A 23156-nucleotide genomic window follows, 5' to 3' on the forward strand; every position below is an offset into this window, starting at 1 on the left:
GGCAGTTTACGGGCTGTGAGCGCACAGGAGTAAGCCCTGAGGACACAGTAACAGTAACAAGAGAAGGGCCCGTAGACGAAGGGCCAAGTAAAGCTCTTCCGAATCCGCTCCCAAGATCTGAGGAGGAAATTATATTTACGGCACCAATAAAAACTAGCCATCACGCTCTCCTGCTTCCCCTGCCCTCTCCGCCTGTCTTCCCGAGACACACATCTTGGCAGGGGTCCCTCCCCCTCCAGATCCAGCCAGCACGGCCCGTCTCCCTCACCTTTTCATTCTTCACATCTGTCCTCCGTCTCGGGACGGGACTCACATCGCACCAACATGAGGTCGCTGGCAAGTTTTGGGGTGGGGTCTGCATTAAAGGCCACGGGACCAAACTGTCTCTCAAGTCTTTTTTGCTCCCATGTTTTAGGTGCTGAGTCTCTGATTTGGGGGAAGGACAGATTATCCTGCCCGAGGGACAGGGTGGAGGGTGGAGCGAGCTGGGTCAGGAAGGGCGGGTACAAACAGGTTAAGGGGCAGCACGAAGACGAGAGCTTCCTGACAAGGGTGCAGAGATGCCCCCTGGCCCCTGCAGCCAGGTCAGTCTGGGCCCCTGGCCGAAACCTAGAGACCCCAGGGGCCGCGGGTGGGGTGAGGGGCGGCACCTGCTGAGTGCTGAGACCCCCCTGAGGTGGGGCCAGAGAAGAACCGGCCCGGAGGGAAGATCCCAAACACATTGTCTGCAACAAGGGCATCGGGTCACCTGGATCACTCCGTGGGAAGGGCCGCTGGCAAGTGAGTCCCCAGGCCCTGCAAATGGCTCTCGCTGCCTTGGTCTTAAGTGTCCACGGTGAGCCAAGAACGGGACAAAGGTGAAGAAAGCTTCTGGCAGGAAACACGGGACTTCCGTAAACCAGGTGAATTTGGGAAACCGTGAATAAGGAACAACAGTGAAAGCCGTCATTGAAAAGGAACTAAGGATGGAAAGTGTCGGGGGCGCACGGGCAATACCACCTCCTGAACCAAGGGGATGCGTGTGACACACTTGGGACAGCATACAGGGGGCTGGTCCTCGGCCGAGGGACGCTGTCACATGGGGAGACCAATGGGGACAGACCCTGGTCCTAAGTGGCCTCCCCACCAGCCTGGCCCCACTGGGGAGCCCGCTGAGGCTTGCAGGGGCCCTGGCAGGAGCTGGGAAAGTCCGTGTGAAAGGACAAAGGACAAAGGACAGAGGTCCAGACAGGTCCAAACACGAGTCAGAACCCAGACACCTGGAGGAGGCAGAGTCCACGGAGGGCAGAAAGAAACCCAGAATGTTCTCAGAAACGGCAGCTGTCTCACCAAATGGAGAGACGGAAACTGCATTCGCAGACCTCTGGGAGTTAAGGTCCAGCAGGAGTCAACGACTCAGCACAAGCGTTGGACGTAAGAAGTGCTCACATGTCCTGGACATAAAAACACATACGTGAAGAATTTGAGAGAAAAGACAAAAGAAACAGAATCCACCCAGACAGTCCAGCACCCGCCATGGGGGAAATACGGAGAGAACCCAGAAGTCAGAGGGGACCTCACAGAAACCACACCCAAGTTGCAGAACGGCCGGCCACAAGCTCAGAGGCACACAGCCCCGCGAATGTGGGGACCCAGGAGACAGGTGCCACGTCGTCTTCACTCACAGCATGTGGGAACTCGGGGAGCCAGAGGACAACGTGCATCTGGACAGCGGGTCTGGGGATGAGGGACAGGGTCACACAAGCCCTTCCTCCGACGCCGCAGGATGTGCTCCGAGCAGAGGGAGGACGACGCCAGGAAGGCGGTGCGGCCACCACCTGGGGTGACTCCAAGGAGAAGGGGGGCCGCCAGCTGGCCCCAGGGCTCGGCTTTGTGGAGGGGCGCCCCAGGTTTCCGTTGGCAAGTGTGGGGCAAACAGGGAGAATGCAGCAGTCCTAACGTGGCGGGGGAGGCATCTGGGGCCCAGCCGTCAAGGGCGCGTGCAGGCCACCAGCTCGCAGACGGGCGTCCACGCCGCTCACCCACACCCCGCCCTGCAGACGGCCTCTCCGCTCCCTCCCAGGAGAGCAGCAGGCGAGGTGTCCACGTGAAAACACCACGAAACGCCACATGTTCTTCAGCCTCGCGGAGCAAACCGAGGGAAGCCACTAAAATAGCGGGGAGCAGACACTGACAATAAGGAAGCCATCTTTCATCATAAACCTGGGGCTCCCCTCGGGCTTTCAGAAGTCTTACCTGAAGGAGCGTGACACGCACAGTCGTGCTTTAAGTGGCAGCACGTGGTTGGGTTTGCACGTGTGAAACAGCTCGGCATCGCCCCGGAATCGGAGGCGGCGGCCAGTGCCCGTGCGGGATCGTGGTCGTTACTTCCCAAACTTCTACTTAAGAAACGAGTAACGCGTGGGGCCACGTTGCTTTCTACCTCGTGGAAGTTTTCACGTTGGCGGGGGTCGCACTTGGGGAATTGCTGGAGGTCGTGGGGCCGGGTCGGTCGCATCTGGCAGCAAGTCAGTGTCCTGCCAACGTCGCCCTCACTGCGCCCGTCCCCCGCGGGACCACAAAGGAGAGCGACGGACGGAGGGAGTGTCCCCCCGCCGAGCACCCGCGGCCCCTCCCAACAGCACAGCCCACGCACCTCTGACCTGGCGCAGCCCACGTCCTTCGCGGGGCTTCTGGGGAGGACACCCCCCGCTGGCGGGCCTGCCTCCTCTCCGCAGACGGCCGGTGGTCTCCACCCACCTGCTGCACAAAGGCCCCGGCAGGTTACGGGCCGCCTCGACCGCCAGCACCACCTCTCCTGTCATGCACGCACCTCGTTTGCGGCCAGAAATGCTTCTTTCTCTGTTTTCATGTTTCAAAATGTATCTGTACCGTCGTGCCCGCCCCCGAACCAGCTCTCCCCGCCTGCCTTCCCTCCTCTCCCGTGGGCCCTCCTCCTTCCAGGGCAGCAAACCCCCACGGGGCACCTGTGCTGGCCGTTTGTCAGCGGACACGGGGAAGTGGAACGTGGCGAAGGGGGCAGAGAGGTCGAGGGGCTCAGGACGTGGCGCCTGGGACACCGAGTGTCGGAAGCTAGAGGAGTTTGAGGAAACAGAGGCGGGAAGTGCCTCTCACCACCTGGAAACCAGTCATGACCCCCGGGGAAGTGCCAGCCTGGACCAGGGGGAGGGAGACGGGGAAATGGGGGCCAGAAGCCTCTGAGCCTCACCTTGCTGACCTGGCCCTCATCCTCCTAGCTGACCACTGACCACTGACCAGGCTGAGCCCCAACCCCGCTCATAACTTGTTCCCGGATTTAGTGTGTGTTTGTCTGAAGGCCACTCCTACGGGGCCGCGTCCCCCCCCCGACCGTCCTCGTGCACACGTCCAAACTGAATAAGATTTGGGCGCTTCTCTCCCGTTGATCTGGTTTTGTCATTTAACTTTCTGACCCAGCCAGGGACCCCAAGAGGGTCCAGGAAAACCAGAGGGGCCACATATTCCTAGCAAAGTGAGGGGGCTTGGGGACCATCGGTGTCACCGTGAGCCCTGCTCAAGAGGCTGGGAATTGAGGAGACCTCATCCTGACGGTTGCCAGCATCTGCCTGGGGTTGGGGTCTTCCGGAGTCACTCCTGTGGGACCGAGTCTGCACCCACCTCCCCAGCCACCACATCCCACCGGAGTCCATGTAGGAGCGCCCACTGCCCCAGCGTGTGGCGTCCTCCAGAGCGGGACGCGTGTCACAGCGTGGACTGGTGAGCGTCTGTTGAACGACTGAGTGAGCAAATGAAGTAAAGAAGAAAAAGCAGCAGAGTGCGCCCTGTGGGAGGACAGGGCCAGGCTGTCTGGGGGGCTTGCGAGTTGGCGAGCCTCCTCTGCGACCTTGGCTCTGAGGGAAGGGGACACGGCACCCCCAGTGCCCCCAGAGGGAATGAGGCAGGAGAGAACGTGCTCCGTGGCCCCCTCCCTGCAGGTTCACAGAGGCATCAGGAGGGGTCGCGTGGCAGGCTCACAGGGACACTTACGGAGGTGAAGGTCCCCTGCCCTGCCCCGGGCTCTGAGGGGGTCACAGCAAGACACACAGAGACAAAGAGACAGAGGCAGGGCTCGGCAGGAGGCGGCGTGGGAGGGCAGGAACGGGGAGGGCTTAGATGGAGCCCTCCATGCACAGGTGAACAAGCGGTGGCATTTACTTAAGCTGTAGCTGCAGAGACCGACAGGACAGGTTTTTGTTGAGCATCCAGACCACTTCACCCCACAAGCACTTTGTCCTCGCCCCCCCCCACCCCCCCGGGCTGCATCATGAGGCACGACGTTTCTACTCAAAGCCCCACAGCCTCTCCATCACCTGTGGATGGAAGGAGGGCTGTCCCCCGGGACCCAGGAGAGCAGGGACAGGAGGACTGGGAAGGTCGGGGACCCTGACGGGGAACCCGCTCGAGACCTCAGTGGTGGGGAGCCCTGTCGCAGCTCCAAGGGCGTCGGGAGCTCTGGATGGGCCCTCGGGCGGGCAGTTTCCCAACACCAGCCACAGAGACACGGCTCTAAATAAACACTCAGAGCCTGGAGCAGTGGCTTCGAACCCTCTTGGTCGCGAAGCGCGCCACGAAAACCATCCCACGTCAAGACCCGGCGTAACTACAAGCTGTGCTTGTGCTTTCGTATCATCTGTTCGGTCTAGTATTTCAGAAACGCCAGGCAAGACCCACAGTCTGAACAGCCCGGCTCCGAGTTTGGCTGGTTTCCACTCAAGGTGCCTGACGGGGGCTCTGACCAAAGCCTGATGGGGTGCGAACGGAGAGCTGGATGAAGTCCAGCCCTGAATCGATCGTCTACCAGCACGGTCACACGAGCCTTCTGGAAGCCTCTCCTCGGAAAGGCAATGGACACCAGCGTTCGTAACGAGATCGCCGCCCTGGCACAGCGGAAAGACGGCAGCGACACGTCCAGCCCCTGCTCGGCCCTTGTCTGCATCACCACCCAGTGCCCCGTCCTGCCAGGTGCTTTCTCCGACCACGGCACGAGGCCTCCGGCGTGGCCTGTGGCTACCTCTGTACTGTGTCACCTCGAGAGCCCACGGGCGAGGGTCTGTGCGTGTGGAGTCCTCCGGCTGCACCGCAACAACCCACCTGCCCTCCGGGTCTCGTCCCAAACACCCTTACCTGCGTCAGCTCGTTGGACGCGTCCCCTGATCCTATGAGGAACGTGGGGCGTTATCCGCCCGTGACAAACAGAACCCGCACACGCCAGAGAACACTGGGGTCGCACCTGCTGTCTCCTTGCAGGGCCACACGGGGCACCGTCCACCTCTCCGCACTGGGGGCCTGGCGTAGCAGCCCCTCGGACCTCGCCATCCTGACTGCCACACGGCATCCTGGGTGCACCCTAACAGCGAGACAGTGTTTGCTGGATGGAAGGCGCGTGTCTCTGAGCGCCGCTTCGGGAGGGTGGTGGAGAACTAAGGGTGGGGGACAGACCCCCGAGACCAGCTCAGAGATGCTCCCGTGGACAATGCCTGCCTCTTTCGGGAAAAAGGGGAGAGGAGCCGGCCAGCAGGTGGGGGGAGCTGTGCTCATGAGGCCATGACTTGGGTGTTGCATAGGACTCTCGGGGGCAGAAATAACATTTGCCCAGTTACACACCCCGTGTAGGAGCCTGAGGCGGACCCGCAGACAGACACGGATCTTGCCCTTGGGGCTCTCAGTGTGTCCCCGGCCAGGACAGTAGTGCCCTGGCTGCTGAGGTTTCCAGAAGCACAGGCGTAGGCCGGGGAGCGGGGACGGCGGGGCTGTGAGAGCGCCATCGTCCTGGCCTCGCTCGCTGTGAGCTCATGTCCCCCGCTGCTGCTCTAGCTGTGCCAAGCTTTCTTGTCTGGAGAAGAAAACGTCGCCATTCCTGTGAACCCCGCCCCCCTGCCTCTCCCCACCCCCCACCCCCCCCCATTTGCAGCAAGAAGGCGGCTCTTTTCTGTGACGGCCCTTTGTGCACTTGGGGACAGTGTCTCTCCTCTGAGATGGCTTTGCCTTCCGGCACATTCCAGGCAAGGATGGCGTGTGGGTTTTAAAGATGCATCCATCCATTACAGTTCGCCGTGACAAACACGAGCCCACGGAGAGATGGATTGCTGCATCTTCTAGCTTCCGTGGCACTGGGGATATGGCTGCCTCGTTTATGTGAGTTCCGACGCAGCACGAAGCTCAGGATTATTGTCATTATTACTTATTATTTTAAAAGTGGCATCAGAACTGATGTTCCCAGTGATGACCCCTAAAGCACCTTAAGGTCTTCAGAGTAAAGAAATATACATAACATTCTAGAGAGGAAGTATAGGTGATGTTTCCAGTAGACTTACTTGCTTTCAGAATTAGGTGAGACACGTTTTCATAAATAGAGATTTGGCCATTTAGCGTCTTAATTAAAGTTTTAATTTTGGAGGTGATTGTAGATTCACATGCAGTGGTTAGAAATAATACAGGGGCGCCTGGGTGGCTCAGTTGGTTAAGTATCCGACTCTTCATTTTGGCTCAGGCAGTGATCTCATGGTTCATGAGTTTGAGCCCCACGTTGGGCTCCATGCTGACAGCCCGGACCCTGCTTGGGATTCTCTCTCTCCCTCTCTTTCTGCCCCTCCCTCACTCGTGTGTGCATGTGCACACACTCTCTCTCTCAAATAAAGATTTTTTAAATTTAAGAATAAAAAAAGAAGTAACACAGATGGTCCAGTGTGTGCTTCATTGAGCGTGGTCCAGCCTTGACGAGGTCGTGAACACGCCCACGGCCCAGACACAGAACGTCTGCCACCAAAGTGTCCTCCATGTGGCCCTCGTATCCCCACACCCTTCTCAGCCCTGACGATGACTCATCTGGCTTCCCCTTCCGCAGTTTCATCATTTCAAGAATGTTATATAAATAGAATCACATTTTCTGTAACCTCTGGGGACTAATGTGACTCACTCAGCACGATTGCCTGGAGACTCATCTGGGCTGTGGCCTGGATCATGTTCAATCCCCGTCCCACGAGCGGGACTCCGAGGAATGTTTGTGTTTGTTTGGCCCTTTACCTTCTTCAGGATTCCAGCGCAGTTCCCAGGATGGGATCTGTGCATAAAGCCGCTGTAAGTATTCGCATGCGGGTTTGTGTGAGCACAGGAGTCATCGTTTTTCTGGGAAGAATGCGAAGGCAGGCAGGTGCTCGAGTGCAGGGGAGCCGCACGTTTGGTTTCTCCAGAGTCTGCGCCCCTCACGTTCCCGCCAGCTGTGGAAGGATGACTCCTGATCCTCCCAGCCCCTGGGGTTGTCACTGGTGTTTATCTTAGCTATTCCGACACGGAATCTCTCACGGTGGTTGTAATTTGTGTTCCCTCGTGGCTAACAAGGGGGCACATCTGTAGATCCTCTGCTGAAGTTCTCTTCCGTTCTACTCATTTGTCCTGTTGAACTGCCAGCTTCCTGTCTATATTCTGGACACCAGTCTTCTGTTGGAAACATGATTTGGGAATATTTTCTTCCACGTTGTAGCTTGTTTTCCCATCTTCTTAGCAAGACGGTTTACATAGCAAAAGTTTAAAAATTCTGATGCAGTCTGGGGCACCTGGGTGGCTTAGTCAGTTAGGCCTCTGACTCCTGATTTTGGCTCAAGTCATGATCTCAGGGTTCATGAGTTTGAGCCCCGTGTTGGGCTCCGCACTGATAGCATGGAGCCTGCTAGGGATCCTCTCTCCCTCCACCTCTCTCTGCTCTCCCTCTCTAAAAAATACATACAAATATACATACATGCATACAAACATACACAATTTATTCCTGATAAATGAATTCAGCAAAGTCACAAGATTTAAAATCAACATATAGAAATCTATTGCATTTCTATATACCAATAATGAAACAGCAGAAAGAGAAATGAAGAAAACAACCCCATTTACCATTGTACCATAAATAACAAAATATCTAGGAATAAACCCAACCAAAGAGGTGAAAGACCTATACTCTGAAAACCATAAAACAATGATGAAAGGGGGCATCTGGGTGGCTCAGTTGGTTGAGCATCCAACTCTTGATTTTGGCTTGGGTCATGATCCCAGGTTCGTGGGCTCGAGCTCCATGGTGAGCATGGGGCCTGCTTAAGATTCTCTCTCTCTCTCTCTCTCTCTCTCTCTCTCTCTCTCCCCCCCTTCTCCCTCCCTCCCTCTCTCTCCCTTTGCCCCTCCCCCATATGTGCATGCTCTCTCACTCTCTCACTAAAAAATAAAAAAATTTAAAAAACAATTAAAGAAATTTAAAAAATGACATGAAGAAATGGGAAGACATCCCATGCTCATGGATTGAAAGAACAAATATTTTTAAGATGCCTACACTAACCAAAGCAATCTACAGAATTAATGTAATCCCTATCAAAATTCTAACAGCATTCTTCACAGAGCTAGAACAAACAATCCTAAAATTTGTATGGAACCAGAAAAGTCCCCAAATAGCCAAAGCAATCTTGAAAAAGAAAACCAAAGCAGGAGGCATCACAATCCCAGACTTCAAGCTATACTACAAAGCCGTCATCATCAAGACGGTATGGGACTGGCACAAGAACAGACACTCAGATCAATGGAACAGAATAGAGAACCCAGAAATGGACCCACAAATGTATGGCCAACTAATCTTTGACAAAGCAGGAAAGAATATCCCATGGAATAAAGACAGTCTCTTCAGCAAGTGGTGCTGGGAAAACTGGACAGCGACATGCAGAAGAATGAACGTGGACCACTTTCTTACACCATACACAAAAATAAACTCAAAATGGATGAAAGACCTTAATGTCAGACAGGAAGCCATCAAAATCCTGCAGGAAAAAGCAGGCAGTAACCTCTTTAACATCAGTGGTAGCAACTTCTTACCAGATATGTCTCCTGAGACAAAGGAAACAAAAGCAAAAATGAACACTGGGACCTCATCAAGATAAAAAGCTTCTGCACAGCAAAGGAAACAATTAACAAAACTAAAAGGCAGCCTATGGAACGGGAGACAATATTTGCAAATGACATCTCTGATAAAGGGTTAGTATCCAAAATCTAAAGAACTTATCAAATTCAACACCCCAAAAACAAATAATCCAGTTAAAAATGGGCATTAGACATGAATAGTCATTTTCCCAAAGAAGACATCCAGATGGCTAACAGACACATGAAAAGATGCTCAACATCCCTCATCAGGGAAATGCAAATCAAAACCACAATGAGATACCATCTCACACTTGTCAGAATGACTAAAATCAAGGCGAGGATGTAGAGATAGGAGAACCCCCTGCTGGTGGGAATGCAAACTGATATAGCTACTCTGGAGAACAATATGGAAGTTCCTCAAAAAGTTAAGAATGGAACTACCCTAGGGGCACCTGGGTGGTGTAGTTGGTTAAGCATCCGACTCTTAATCTTGGCCCAGGTCATGATCTCACAGTTTGTGAGTTTCAGCCCTGCGACGGGCTTTGCGCTGATGGCACAGAGCCTGCTTGGGATTCTGTCTCTCCTCTCTGCCCCCCCCCCCTCTTGTGCATCCTCTCTCTTTCAAAAATAAATAAACTTTAAAAAAAAGTAGAACTCTATGACCCAGCAATTGCACTACTAGGTATTTACCCAATGAATACAAAACACTAATTCAAAAGGATATATGCACCCCTGTGTTTATAGCAGTGTTATCAACAATAGCCAAATTATGGAAAGAGCCCAAATGTCCATAGACTGATGAATGGATAAAGACGATGTGTGTAGATATATGCAATGGAATATTACTCAGCCATAAAAAGAATGAAATCTTGATATTTGCAACAATGTGGATGGAGCTAGAGAGAATTATGCTAAGTGAAGTCAGTCAGAGAAAGACAAATACCATATGATTTCACTCATATGTGGAAGTTAAGAAACAAAACAAAACAAAACAAAGGGCAAAAGGAGAGACAAACCAAGAAACAGACTCTCAACTATACAGAACACACTGAGGGTCACCAGAGGGGAGGTTGGGGGGGGGAGGTCATGGGGGTGAAGGATGCTCCTGTTGTGATGGGCACGTTGTATGGAAGTGTTGAGTTACATACTATATATCTGAAACTAATATTACACTGTATGGTAACTAAATGGAATTTAAACTAAACTAGTAATAATTTTAAACATTTTCACCTATATCCATGGCTGTAGGTGTGTAGTTTTCTTTTTATGCACTGTTTGTCTGATTTTTGCACCAGGATAATACTATCTTCATATAATGAATTAGGAAGAATTCCCTCTTCTATTTTCCGAAAAGTTGCATGGGATTTGTGTTAATTCTTCTATAAACATTTTGTAGAATTCTCCAGTGAAACCATCTGAGCCTGGAGACTTATTTTGGGGGAGATTTTAAATTATGATTTCAATTTACCTTAATAGCGGATAGGGCTACTCAAATGCTTCTATCATACTGGCTGAGGTGTAGTAGTCTGTGTTTTGAAGAATTGGTCTGTTTCTCGAAGCTGTCGAATGTCTGTGTCTAGAGGTGCTCACAGTGTTCTCCTGCTACCTGTCGTCTGGATGTGTGCAGGATGGAACCCCCCCTTCCATCCTGGTATCCGTCACTTGGGTCTTCTCTGTTTCTCTGTCAGTCTTGGAGGTCCGTGGATTCTGTCACCTGCAGGTGTCCTTCCCCGTCTTTGGCTGGGCGGGGGGCAGGGTTGTGGCTGCGGCCCTTTCCGTAGGTGACTGGCAGCTTCTGCCTCAAGCTCTGTCTTTCTGGGCTCCCCCTCCCTGGTCCTTGGGTCAAGAGAGCAGCTCTGCCGGGGCTCCTGTTGCCGAATTCTTGGTGTGTCCAGGCTTCTGGCTTCCTCAGCTCCAAGGCCGAGGTCCCCGAGACAACAGGAAGACCCTTGTCATGGCCCTAGCCAGTCTTTCAGAGTCTTCACTTGTTTCCCTGACACACAGTGTGGGGTTTCCTGGCACTTGTGGGAAGAACGGAGAGAAGTACAGCTACTGCACCTTCCCACGAGCACAAGTCCTAGTCGGGCATTTCTTTATTGTTCAGTGTTTTTATTTACTTATTTTTTTTGAGAGAGAGCAGAAGCAGGGGAGGGGCAGAAAGAGAGGGGGACAGAGGACCCAAAGCAGGCTCTGCGCTGACAGCACAGAGCCCGATGTGGGGCTCGAACTCACAAACTGCGAGATCATGACCCGAGCCAAAGTTGGACGCTTACCCGACTGAGCCACCCAGGTGCCTCCTTAGTCGGTCATTTCCGCGGAAAGGAAAGAAATCAGAGCTGTCTCCCTTTCAGTGGAGGGACTTTCACAAACATGTCATAAAGGACATTACCTTTCAGGAACGGTAAATATATTATTTTTGGCTTTTGTGCCAGACAGTCTTGATCTCAGATAGAATCCTTTGCAGGAAGCAGCTTTCCATGATGTTTCTCTTCCACGATCCATAAGGCTTCAGTTTAAACTCATGGGTGAAGTGTCTTGCACGGTGCGTTTCGGGTTATAAATAAAGCCAGTACATCTATCCAGATGTTATGATGGCCACATCAGACCTGACACCACACTTGAAGGACTTCTTCACTTCCCTCTGATGTACCCAGCATCATTGCTGAATGTACCCAGTACCATTCACAGATTCTGCTCCCTCCCCCCGTCATCTGACTTGTGGGTTAGCAACTGGGGTATCACGTCCTCATCACAGAGAGAGTGCCGAAGCCCTTTGTCCAATATCAGAACACCGCAGCAGTGGTTGGTTAGGACCCAGTTCCTCTGCTTTGATCCTAGTTATCATTTTATCTCCTGTTCCAGCTGTGACTCTTAATACCTAGTAAGTATGAAGAGAGTTTAACTTTTCAAAACTGTATGTGGTTGGCCAGGTGCCGAAGCCAACGGACTGACCTAGGGCAGAGATGTTCTTCCATGTGTCGTGTTACAGATTAAAGTAGATTTAGACTTCGTAGGACAGAAGCGAACTCGATTTTGTTCTACGTGTGCCCTATTAGGGGCTGCAAGGTGCCAGGAACACCACACCTCTTTTATCTGTTTTCCAGGTTGGTTTTCTGTGTAATTAAACTTCATTTAAACATAGGGTCGTATGGCCAGAAAACAGTTTGAAAACCACTCAGCCAATCCAAACCCCTCGTTTTACTTGAGGCTCCAAGAGGAGAAGGGATTTATTCAAGGTCATGAGCTAGGGGTTTAGTGGAGTCAGAATTTGCTGCAGATCCTTTTCTCAACGACCTGGATACCTTTGACCGCCTCGAACTAGCTAGAGACACACAGGTTTGTCCAACATTTGTCCTCACGTTAGTGTCAGTTCCTTAACGATGGATGTGAGTGGTCCGCGTAATAACAGGAAGCACTGTCCCTGGATTTTCTGGGACAGTAACAATTTCAAACATTCTTTACCACTGTCCCCAAGGTATAGTTACACTTGTGGGACTGTGGATCCTACTTATTTATTTATCTTTCCCCCTTTTCTTAAATTTAGATTTTAGTTACATGTATCCTATTTAAACAAAATGAGCTACTTTTATTGTTCTTTAATTACTAAAGAATCATATTCTCATTGCCTAAAAATAAGAAATGCATAAAACACAAAGAAGAAAATCAAAACAACCCATAAACACCATTTATCAGCAACCATAATGAACACTGTAGCATATTTTTCCATGTTTAAACATACCATTTGGATCATATTCTATGTATGCAGTAGTTTTGTTTATTGCATTTAGAAACAGTACTTTTTTTTGAGCAGTTTTAGGTTTTCAGAAAACTTGGTCAGAAAGTTCCCACATAGCTCTCCCTTCTCAGTTTCCCTATTACGTACACATTTTATTAGTGTGGGGACTTGTTACAGTGGGTGAACCAGCACTAACGCATTGTTATTGACAGTAGTCCAGGCTTCCTTCTTGGTGCTGTGCATTCTGTGGCTTTGGGGAAATGTATAATGACACATAGCCATGATTATGGCGTCATGCAGAGTAGTGACACTGCCCGAAAAGTCCCTGGTGCTCCACCTACTCACCCTCCTTCCTCCAAACTCTGGTCAACCGGTTTCCAGAGTTTCTCCTTTTCCAGAAGGTGGCATTATACCATGTGTAGCCTTTTCAGATTCACTTAGTTTACACGCATGCAAGCTTCCTCCATGTCCTTTCATGACTTGATGGTACGTTTCTTTTTTATTTACTTTTAATACGATTTACTGTCAAATTGGCGAACATACAGGGTGTGAAGTGTGCTCTTGGTTTTTGGGGTAGATTCCCGTGGCTCATCACTTTCATACAACACCCCGTGCTCGTCCCCGCAGGTGCCCTCCTCAGTGCCCATCACCCACTTTCCCGTCTCCCCTACCCCTCATCAACCCTCAGTGTGTTCTCTGCATTTAAGAGTCTCTGAGGGTTTGCCTCCCTCCCTCTCTGTTGGTAACTATTTTTTACCCTTCCCCCATGGTCTTCTCCTAAGTTTCTCAAGATCCACATATGAGTGAAAACATATGGTGTCTGTCCTTCTCTGACTGACTTATTTCACTCAGCATAACACCCTCCTGTTCCGTCCACGTTGCTGCAAACGGCAGGATTTCATTCTTTCTCGATGCCAAGTACTGTTCTGTTGTGTATATCCTGTTACTCTACATCCTCATCAACATTCATTGTTGTCAACGTTTTGTATTTTAGCCGTTCTAATAGGTGCACGGTGGTAGCTCATGCTTTCGGTCTGCAATTTCTTAGGTTTTGCTTTTTTTTTTTTTTTTTAATATATGAAATTTACTGTCAAATTGGTTTCCATACAACACCCAGTGCTCATCCCAAAAGGTGCCCTCCTCAATACCCATCACCCACCCTGCCCTCCCTCCCACCCTGCCCTCCCTCCCACCCTCCATCAACCCTCAGTTTGTTCTCAGTTTTTAACAGTCTCTAATGCTTTGGCTCTCTCCCACTCTAACCTCTTTTTTTTTTTTTTTTTTTTCCTTCCCCTCCCCCATGGGTTTCTGTTATGTTTCTCAGGATCCACATAAGAGTGAAACCATATGGTATCTGTCTTTCTCTGTATGGCTTATTTCACTTAGCATCACACTCTCCAGTTCCATCCATGTTGCTACAAAAGGCCATATTTCATTCTTTCTCATTGCCACGTAGTATTCCATTGTGTATATAAACCACAATTTCTTTATCCATTCATCAGTTGATGGACATTTAGGCTCTTTCCATAATTTGGCTATTGTTGAGAGTGCCGCTATAAACATTGGGGTACAGGTGCCCCTATGCATCAGTACTCCTGTATCCCTTGGATAAATTCCTAGCAGTGCTATTGCTGGGTCATAGGGTAGGTCTATTTTTAATTTTCTGAGGAACCTCCATACTGTTTTCCAGAGCGGCTGCACCAATTTGCATTCCCACCAACAGTGCAAGAGGGTTCCTGTTTCTCCACATCCTCTCCAGCATCTATAGTCTCCTGATTTCTTCATTTTGGCCACTCTGACTGGCGTGAGGTGGTATCTGAGTGTGGTTTTGATTTGTATTTCCCTGATAAGGAGCGACGTTGAACATCTCGGTCTGCAATTTCTTAGTGACATACGAGTGGGACATCTTTTCATATGCTTATCTGCTGTCTAGTTTCTATGGTGAGGTGTCCGTTCAGATCTTTTGTCCAGTTTTAATTTGGCTGTTTGATTTCTTATTGTTGAGTTTTGAGAGTTCTTTGTATATTTTGGATACAAGTCCTTTAACAGAGAGGTGTTTTGCGAAGATTTTATCCCGTCTGTAGCTTGTCTTTTCATTCTCTTAACACTAGCTCTCACAGAGCACAGTTTTTCATCTTAATGAACTTGTCCATTTTCCTTTCATGGATCATGCTTTCAGTGTCATATCTAAGAAAGGACTGTCAAACCCAAAGGCAGCTTGGTTCTCCTATGTTCTCTTCTGGGAGTTTTGTGGTTTTGCATTTTCCACTTAGGTCTCGGATCTGAGCTAACGTTCGTAAAGGGTGTAAGGTTCTTGTCCAGAGTGATTGGCGTGCACGTGAATGTCCGCTTCTTCCAGCACTGTTTGCTGAAATGGCCATCCTTTATCGGACTGCATTTGCTTCTTTGTCAAAGATCAGTGGACTGTATTTGCGTAGGTCTGTTCCTGGACCCTTATTCTGCTCCACTAATACGCTTGTCTGCTCTTCTGTTGATGCCACGTGGTCGTGGTTACTCTACTGCTCTGGGAAGTACTCCAGTCTGGCAGTGTCACTTACTTAAGTACGTTTTCCTCCTCGACACTGTGTTGGCTATTCTGGCTCCTTTGCCTGTCCATGCGAGGTTTAAAATTAGTTCATTGATACCCACAAAATAACAGGATTTGACTGGGATTGCATTGACTCTACAGATCTAGTTGTGAAGAAGCGCCATTTTACAATATGGAGTCCTTCCAACCATGTACATGAATTGCCTCTCCACATATTTTTCTTTGATTTCATCAGAATTTTATAGTTTTCCTCACATAGATCTGGCACACATTTCATTAAATTCATACCTAAATATTTAATTTGGAGAGTGAAAATATGAATGAATGGTACTGTGTTTTTACTTTCAAATCCTACTGGCTTGTGGCTGGTATATAAGAAAGCAATTAACTTTTGTACATAAACTTTGCATCCTGCAGTCTTACTGCAATCATTTATTAGTTGCAGGAGTTTTTGTTTTGGGTTTTTTTTTAATTGATTCTTTGGGAATTTCTGCACGTGCAACCCCCCATCCTTCTACCTCCATCGGGCAATTCCCACACTACAGTCCAGTGATGGGGGTGGTGCACAGAGCTGCAAGTGACCTAGCCCTGCTGGGACTCTGAATCTGCCGCCCCTCTGGGGACCAGAGAGTGGTTGCCCTGTGTCCTGGTCTCACAGGGGGGCCGTGGGGTACTTCCCAGTAACTCTGTTGGCCTCCCTGGGCTGTGATTCTGGTTCAGGCTCCCAGTATCTTTTCACTAAGTCCCTTTTTTGTTTGTAACAGTCAGAGCTTACTTCTGTTTCTTGTTTAAGTCAAACGGTACGCAAGGAAAGCCAATTGTTTTTAAAATCAGTAAAATACTAACCTCATTCAACTTTCTGGGGAAAAATCCTATAGCATAAAGGCACATGAAGAAGGTGTCTGAATAGCTTGTGTGGAGGATGGTCTTCATCTGTCCCTAAAGATGTGGAAACTAACGGTCTAGGAAAGTCTCAGCGGAGGGACTTGATGAGAGACCCCCGATGGGCAGATTTCAGTGGCTGATGGGGTTGGCAGGAGCCCCGCATGCATCAGAAGACCTGACTTGCCCCTCTCCTCCATGACTCACTAGCACCTTGCCGTCAGGGTCACTGAGACTTAACTGCCAGTGGGGAAAACGCGGCTTTCTTCACAGGCTCGTGAAGGTTCATTGCAGCCCCTTGGATGGAGCAAAGAAACCAGCACAGTGCCCTCATTTTATGTAACACTTGTCAGTGACAGTAGTGGCCGGAGGTCATGGGGGAGGAGGGGTGCCTTTCGAGCTCTATTTTATGAGCCCCTTGGCTATAGAGCTGCAAGTTCTCCAGGACACATAAACCATTAGCAGGTGAATGTGAGCACATCAAGGAGATAATCTTAGTGACATTCATCTGTGCTTGATCAGTTTAAATTTTTTAAATGTTTGCTTATTTATTTTGAAAGAGAAAGAGAGAGTGTGTGTAGTAAGTGAGGGAGGCGCAGGGAGGAAGTTGGAGAGAGAGAATCCCAAGCACGCTCTGTACGGTCAGCACAGAGCCCCATCTGGGACTCGATCCCACGAACTTGGAGATCATGACCTAAGCCAAGATCAAGAGCTGATGCTCGACCGACTGAGCCACCAGGTGCCCTGTGCTTGTTCAGTGTAACTAATGACTTGGTTTCTAATGGACTGTAATAAATGATTGGCATCACATTTGTCTACAGACGGCAAATTAATAGGTCACTGCCTTGTCAACAAAACAGAAACTGTCTCATTTCTACTTGATTTGTGTTTTTTTCTAGAACTAGCATCTGTTTGAAAAATGCTTTAAAAATAATATAAAACTTTTCTCCAAAAATTACCCCGTTACCAAAATACTGTAACATCTCTTTTCTGGGCAACAGAATAAGTGCTAAGTGTGGCTGTCACTTCCTAAATAAAGGGCCTGCAGTTACGAACACATTTGGCTGTTCCTGCTTGTGGTCCGGAACTCAGACTGTGGGCGCTGGCTTCCGTGAGGCCAATTTCATCTATTTCGTCTTCAAATGAATGTTTGTAAAGGAGGTTAATGGGCTACTTCACCTTGGAACAGTGTCATTGTGTCCACATTCAGGTTCCAGACATTAGTTTTTACACCCTTTTGGGTGCCCTAATTGGAAGAGCCACTGGCGCCCTCTCTTCTGATTTGGAGACATTTCAGCGAGCATTTGCCTAATTGCAAGATCGTAGACATTGCTACCACTGTTCCAAAAGACATTTTGTTTGGTTCAAAAAGACATGAGAAAAATCTCAGATCGGAGACATAAAGAAGGTGTCCCAAAGTGACTTTTGAGAAGACGGAGGTCTGACAGAGTGACATCCGTAGACCCACATTAGCTTGGGAGACAAACAATTTGTTTGTTTTCTGTGGGCCTAGTGAAACCATGTGTTAATGGCTGTTTATTTCACGTGAATTTTTTCTTCTAGGACTCAGGCGTGTGAGCACTAGAGACCAGTCTGTTTTGGAGACAAGACCCGTGGCGCGAACCGCACCTGACATGCAGCCGCGGTGGGTTCTGCCGCCAGGACCAGGGCGGGTAATTACCGTTCACATCTCGGGCACCAAACACCCCCTGGGGGGAACGTGGGCTCTCCCCAGACATGTTATTCCCAGGACACCGCCTTCTCAGCACGGACAGCCCCACAGGAAAGTCACCGCAAGTGAGGCCCACGTCAGCACCTCCCTACAGGGGAGGTCGGAGCTCGGGGCCTGAGACCCAGAAGAGAGACCGGGGCACTGGGGGCTCTGCTTCTAGGTTTCACATTTCACCATGTGCTCCGTCAGTCCATCCAAAGGAAGGAAACACGTATGTTCAAATCGGCTGCTCAATGTTCCCATCGGCAAAACATGGAAAATTGTGGTCACAGGGCCTTAGGGCTTTTCCAAAGGTGACCACAGGTGACAGGGGTGCAGACCGGCACACGTGTTAGACAACGGTCTTGTCATGAAGACGTCTACACACAGCTGGTTTTATTAATGTCATTACATTTTAACTGACGATGTCCTGTCGCTTCTGGAAGCAATAGACCTGGTGGGATTCCTGGCATCTGCTATCCCTGAAGAAACAGAGTCCTGACAGGAATGACACAGAAGGGATTCTCCTAGAGACCCTCTGGTCCCGTCCCCATGTCACAGTTATGGAAAGTAGGGTGCACTGACTTGTTCAAGGCTGTTATGGACCCAATGTCTGTGTCCCCACAAAGTAACTCCCTGAGTGATGTGGGGGGAGATGAGGTCATGAGGGTTGGCCATCCCCCACCCACACTGCATGGGGAGGCAGCGAGAAGACTCCCAGGAAGACGAGTGAGGACGCTGTCCTCACCAGACACCGGACCTGCCAGCGTGCCCTGATGCTGGTCTTCCAGCCTCCAGAACCGTGGGGGCTCAGTCTCTGTCGTGTATAAGGCCCCCAGGCATCTTTGTACACAACACACAGCCCACAGGACCCCAGGGTCTGCGTCCTGGAGGACAGGTGGGCACTCAAGAGCCCTCCAAGCTTGAGCTTCCCTCCAAGCTCCTCAAAGCAGCCTGGGTGATGCTTGCTATCCAGGGTGTGAAGGATTCCAGCTCACTGCAGCCATGATCCGAGGTCAGGCCAGTCTACACCCATGAACTTCCACCAAATGACTGAATTCACAGGAATGAAACTTTCCCGATCCATTTCAATCACCAATCCCAACAGATGTACAAAATGGGTAATTTCTCTGCAGCACACAGAAATTCACTCTTAAAAAACAGGGAAGAAAAGCTTATGTTTTATCATTATTTTCTCTCTGAACTCCGTTTCTTACCATCAGTAGAGGCAGGAGCAGAGGCATTGAGATCAGTGTTGGTCGATCAGAGAAGCCAGACTGGGTCTTTCCAGTCAACGTCAAGTACGAGCTTCCTATTCTAAGCAGAGAGACTCAAAGGTGACTGAGAACAGAACTGATGACACACAAGTGGCACAATTTAATGCTGACTTTGAAGATGGAGGGTGAGCGCTGACAGAAGGCAAAATGACAGCATTTGGAAGACGCGGCTCAGCCATTCGGGGCCTGCTTCCCAGGACGACTAAAATCTTTGCAGATCTGTTACATCTTCCACTAACGATCACTCTCCTAAGTAAAAAGACTTATTTTCGTGTAATTGCCAACACTTACTTAAAACGACATGACCGTAAATGGAGTGTGTGGCCCAAAAGCGTGGGCGCACACACGGCCAAAATACTGCGCCCAAGTGTATTTTAATTGCATTGGTCATCTTGTGTGAGAAAATTTAAGTCTGCTTGAATTTCACATATGCAGACACAACCACGTGTTTTTAAGGAGAAATGAAAAATTCACGAGACTCGATCTAAGGAACAGGAGAGTGAAGTGAGTGATGAAATCCTGGTCAAAGCTGATCTGACTGAGGAGATCAGCAAGGCCCTCCTTCGTTTCTCTCTGCCTTTGTTCTCTGACATGTGATCTAAGTCCCAAATTGGCTAGACAATTTTTAAATCTATGCTGAGTTGGTTTATGGGTCATTTATTCTTTAAATTTTGAAAAAATGTTTATTTTTGAGAGAGAGAGAGCAAGAGAGAGCAAGTGGGGGAGGGGCAGAGAGAGAGAGGGAGACACAGAACCCGAAGGAGGCTCCAGGCTTCGAGCTGTCAGCACAGAGCCCGACGTGGGGCTCGAGCTCACAAACCGAGAGATCATGACCTGAGCCGAAGTCAGACACTTAACCGACTGAGCCACTCAGGCGCCCCGACTGGTCATTTATTCCTTAAATATTCGTCAAGTTCTTGAAGCAGTGCAGGCGAGTGGGGGCGGTGGTGGCTGTCAGACGTGTGTCCCTGGGGAAGAGGACAGGCCCGGCTCTCTCCAGCAGTGTGTCCAGAAGGAACAGTGTCATCACAGCACAGACAGAAGGCAGGAAGGCAACAGGGGCAGCTGAGCCAAAGTCGGTGCACACCTTTCTAGGCCGCTCAGTCGGCGTCTGAACACCGGCGCCTTTCTGTCCCCGAATCACCTGCAAACCACAGGCTGCTTGCTGTTGAGAACCTGTGGACGGTCGTACGTTTCTCTGGGGCGACCCCATGCCTCGCCTTCCGCCGTCTCCACCTGCCCTTTTGCCGCCACAGTGCAGTGGGCCTGTCTTCACCTGCGTCCTGCACGTGGCTTCTCAGCTGGCTGGGGGACGGGTGTGCAGAACGGTCAGATCCTTTGGAAACTCAGTTGCTTTGAGATTTGGGACCACACCTTTCAGAAATAAAGAGCAGCACTCACCCCCTTGTTTTAAAGCCAAAGGGGGCCATCTGGTCAGGCTTCGTATGCCTGCAGACACTTAACTTCCTCCGGTCTGGGATCGTGTTAACATTCGCGTGCTTGGTCACGTGGCTCCAGTTTTGCCAAAGCCCCCTTTGCATTAGTGGAAATGATGCAAGGCTACTCAGGCAGCGTCTTACCAGATTTGTCACGTTGCTGGCGGTAACCTGCCGACAGCACTGATGGCCGCGTGTGTCCCCTTCCATATTCCAAGTGCTTTCCGGTAAGGGCTGGAATTTATTTTCCTTTTGGATTTCATATGGGACTAAATAAAAAGTAGGAAGGGGTGTTTAGACGTTGAGATTGGTTAATCTGAAAAGGGCATCCTTCAGGTTGGGTGGAAGTCGGGTGGAGGAAGCCCACGCAGCCGGTAGAGCGCCTCGCCTGCATGAGACAGGCGTCTGTGGATCACACGTATCGGGAGACGGACAAGGGACAGGTCTGAGCTGTGGGCTTTCTTCTAGTCAGAAGGACTACAGCCGCACCTGCATTCACACCACTTTGGGCAGAAGGACGGCAGATTTCAGCTGTCCGTAAGTCCCTGCATCGCTGAGTGTTGGGCTCCTGGGTCTTTCCTAAGAAAGTTACTCATTACACAGAATAATTTAAGTAAAAGGAAGACAATGTCGATTTTGACCTGAAACAGCCGAGGTCAGCTCTGTAAGTCAATTCGCTGCTACCTTTGTCCGTCATCATCCTACTGTGTCGGTGTTAGATCTGCCTGGGACTCCCAGAAATAGCTGGTTAGGGAATATGAACTGTCTCGGCTTTAACTCCACATGTACTGATCCACAGACAGGTGCTGACCACTTGGGCAGAAGGGACCCTAAGGTCAGTCCTGCTAAACTTCATTTCCTCCACCACAAAGTGAGGATGATGACAGGACCAAGTACTCCAACAGCATCCGGGGCGGCTCTTAACCTCTACAAGCATTGGGTAGGATGATGCCATTCCTGCAAAAGGCTGTGATCAAAAAGTGGTCCCCATGATTTCCATGGTAACGCAGCCAGCCAGACGCGTGTGTCCTGGGAATGCTGTGTCAGTGTTGCGGTCCACACAGCAAGAGAACATATTATCTGCTGCTTTGGGGTCGACTCGGGTGTGAATTAAGAGAAACGACAGGCAGGCGCCCATTGTTATCTGTGTGGTAACAGCTTGCATGAGACAGAAAATTACGTTTCATCTTGTTACAGATTTCCAACTCCTGTTTTCTGTCAATCCTTAGTCTTCCTCTTCCACGAGGATGCTGCAGTCCCATGCAATACAGAGAAGCTAAGAAAGTTATCCTCTTTAATGGCCAAGTTCAGATGGTCCAGATGACTGTAGAATGTTGTTTTCTCAAAGATGTAAACGGTCAGGAGTTACCAGGGACCTGCGAGCGGCTCTGCTGGTATTAGTTCTACATCACGTCCAGGAATGTGCACAGGAAGGAAGTCCACGACGTGCACGTCGTGTTTCTGGTAATTTTTTCTCTGCGTGGGTACATTCATACGTCCTAAATGTCACACGTAAGGGTACCAATGAAGGAAATAACTAGCCAAGTGTAGCTACACTAAGGACATGATGATTAACGACGGTTTCTCTACATCCAACTGTGCCTGGCGGCACAGATCTGGGTAGCGCTTGATTTTCGTATTTGGGAGGATGAGGCCTAGGCCTGAGGAAGGGTAGGACGAGCATCTATTTTAGGAACTGAGGCTAAAAGGCCTGTCAGGAGACACTCTGGGCTCTCCCGTTCAGGGACCTTCCCCAGTGCTGGCGGGTCCCCACTTCCTGCGGGGCCTTTAATGAAGGCACCTGCCTCTGGGGACAGCACCACCACTGCAGGACTTCTGCCTTCTGGCCGAAGTCAAGCGGCCAAAATTCCCTGGGCACCAACGCCAGCCCTCAGCCTCCTCTGAGCCTGCGAGGCTGGGGTAACCCTGCCGTGGGCTGGGACACGCTAGAGGGTTCGTCACCTCCTCGTCTTCCTCAGACTGTGTCCGTGTTTCCTCTGTCTCTGTTTGGCAGGAAGCAGCCCCAAGCACCAGGCTGCACTTGATCTGGACTCGGAAGCCATCCCGTTCCCCTCCCGAGGCTGCCGACACACCCCAACAGGGCTAAGAGCTGGGTTAGCAGACAAAGGAGCCCAGAAGGCCATGGAAGGACACACCCCATGTGCTGAAGGTAAAGCTGTCAGTCAGGGATCTCACATCCAGCAAAACGGTCTTTCAGAAATGCCGCGAATGAAGATAAACAGATCCTGTCGCTGGCAGAATCGCTTTACAAGATACACTAGGAGGCTCTTCGGGCTGGAAGGAAGCGGCTCCAGATAGTAATTCAAAGTCATGTGGTAAAACAGAGGCTACTGCATCTATAATTAGAAAAGATGTTACCAGCTTGGGGCACCTGGGTGACTCAGTCGGTTAAAGTGTCCAACTTCGGCTCAGGCCATGATCTCACAGTTCGTGAGTTCGAGCCCCACATCAGGCTCCATGGTGACAACTCAGAGGCTGGAGCCTGCTTTGGATTCTGTGTCTCCCTCTCTGCCTCTTTCCCGCTAGCACTCTGTCTCTCTCTCAAAAATAAATAAATGAGGGGCGCCTGGGTGGCGCAGTAGGTTAAGCGTCCGACTTCAGCCAGGTCATGATCTCGCGGTCTGTGAGTTCGAGCCCC

This window comes from Panthera tigris, chromosome B1 (genome assembly GCF_018350195.1).
Source record: "Panthera tigris isolate Pti1 chromosome B1, P.tigris_Pti1_mat1.1, whole genome shotgun sequence".
Classification (NCBI taxonomy): Eukaryota; Metazoa; Chordata; class Mammalia; order Carnivora; family Felidae; genus Panthera; species Panthera tigris.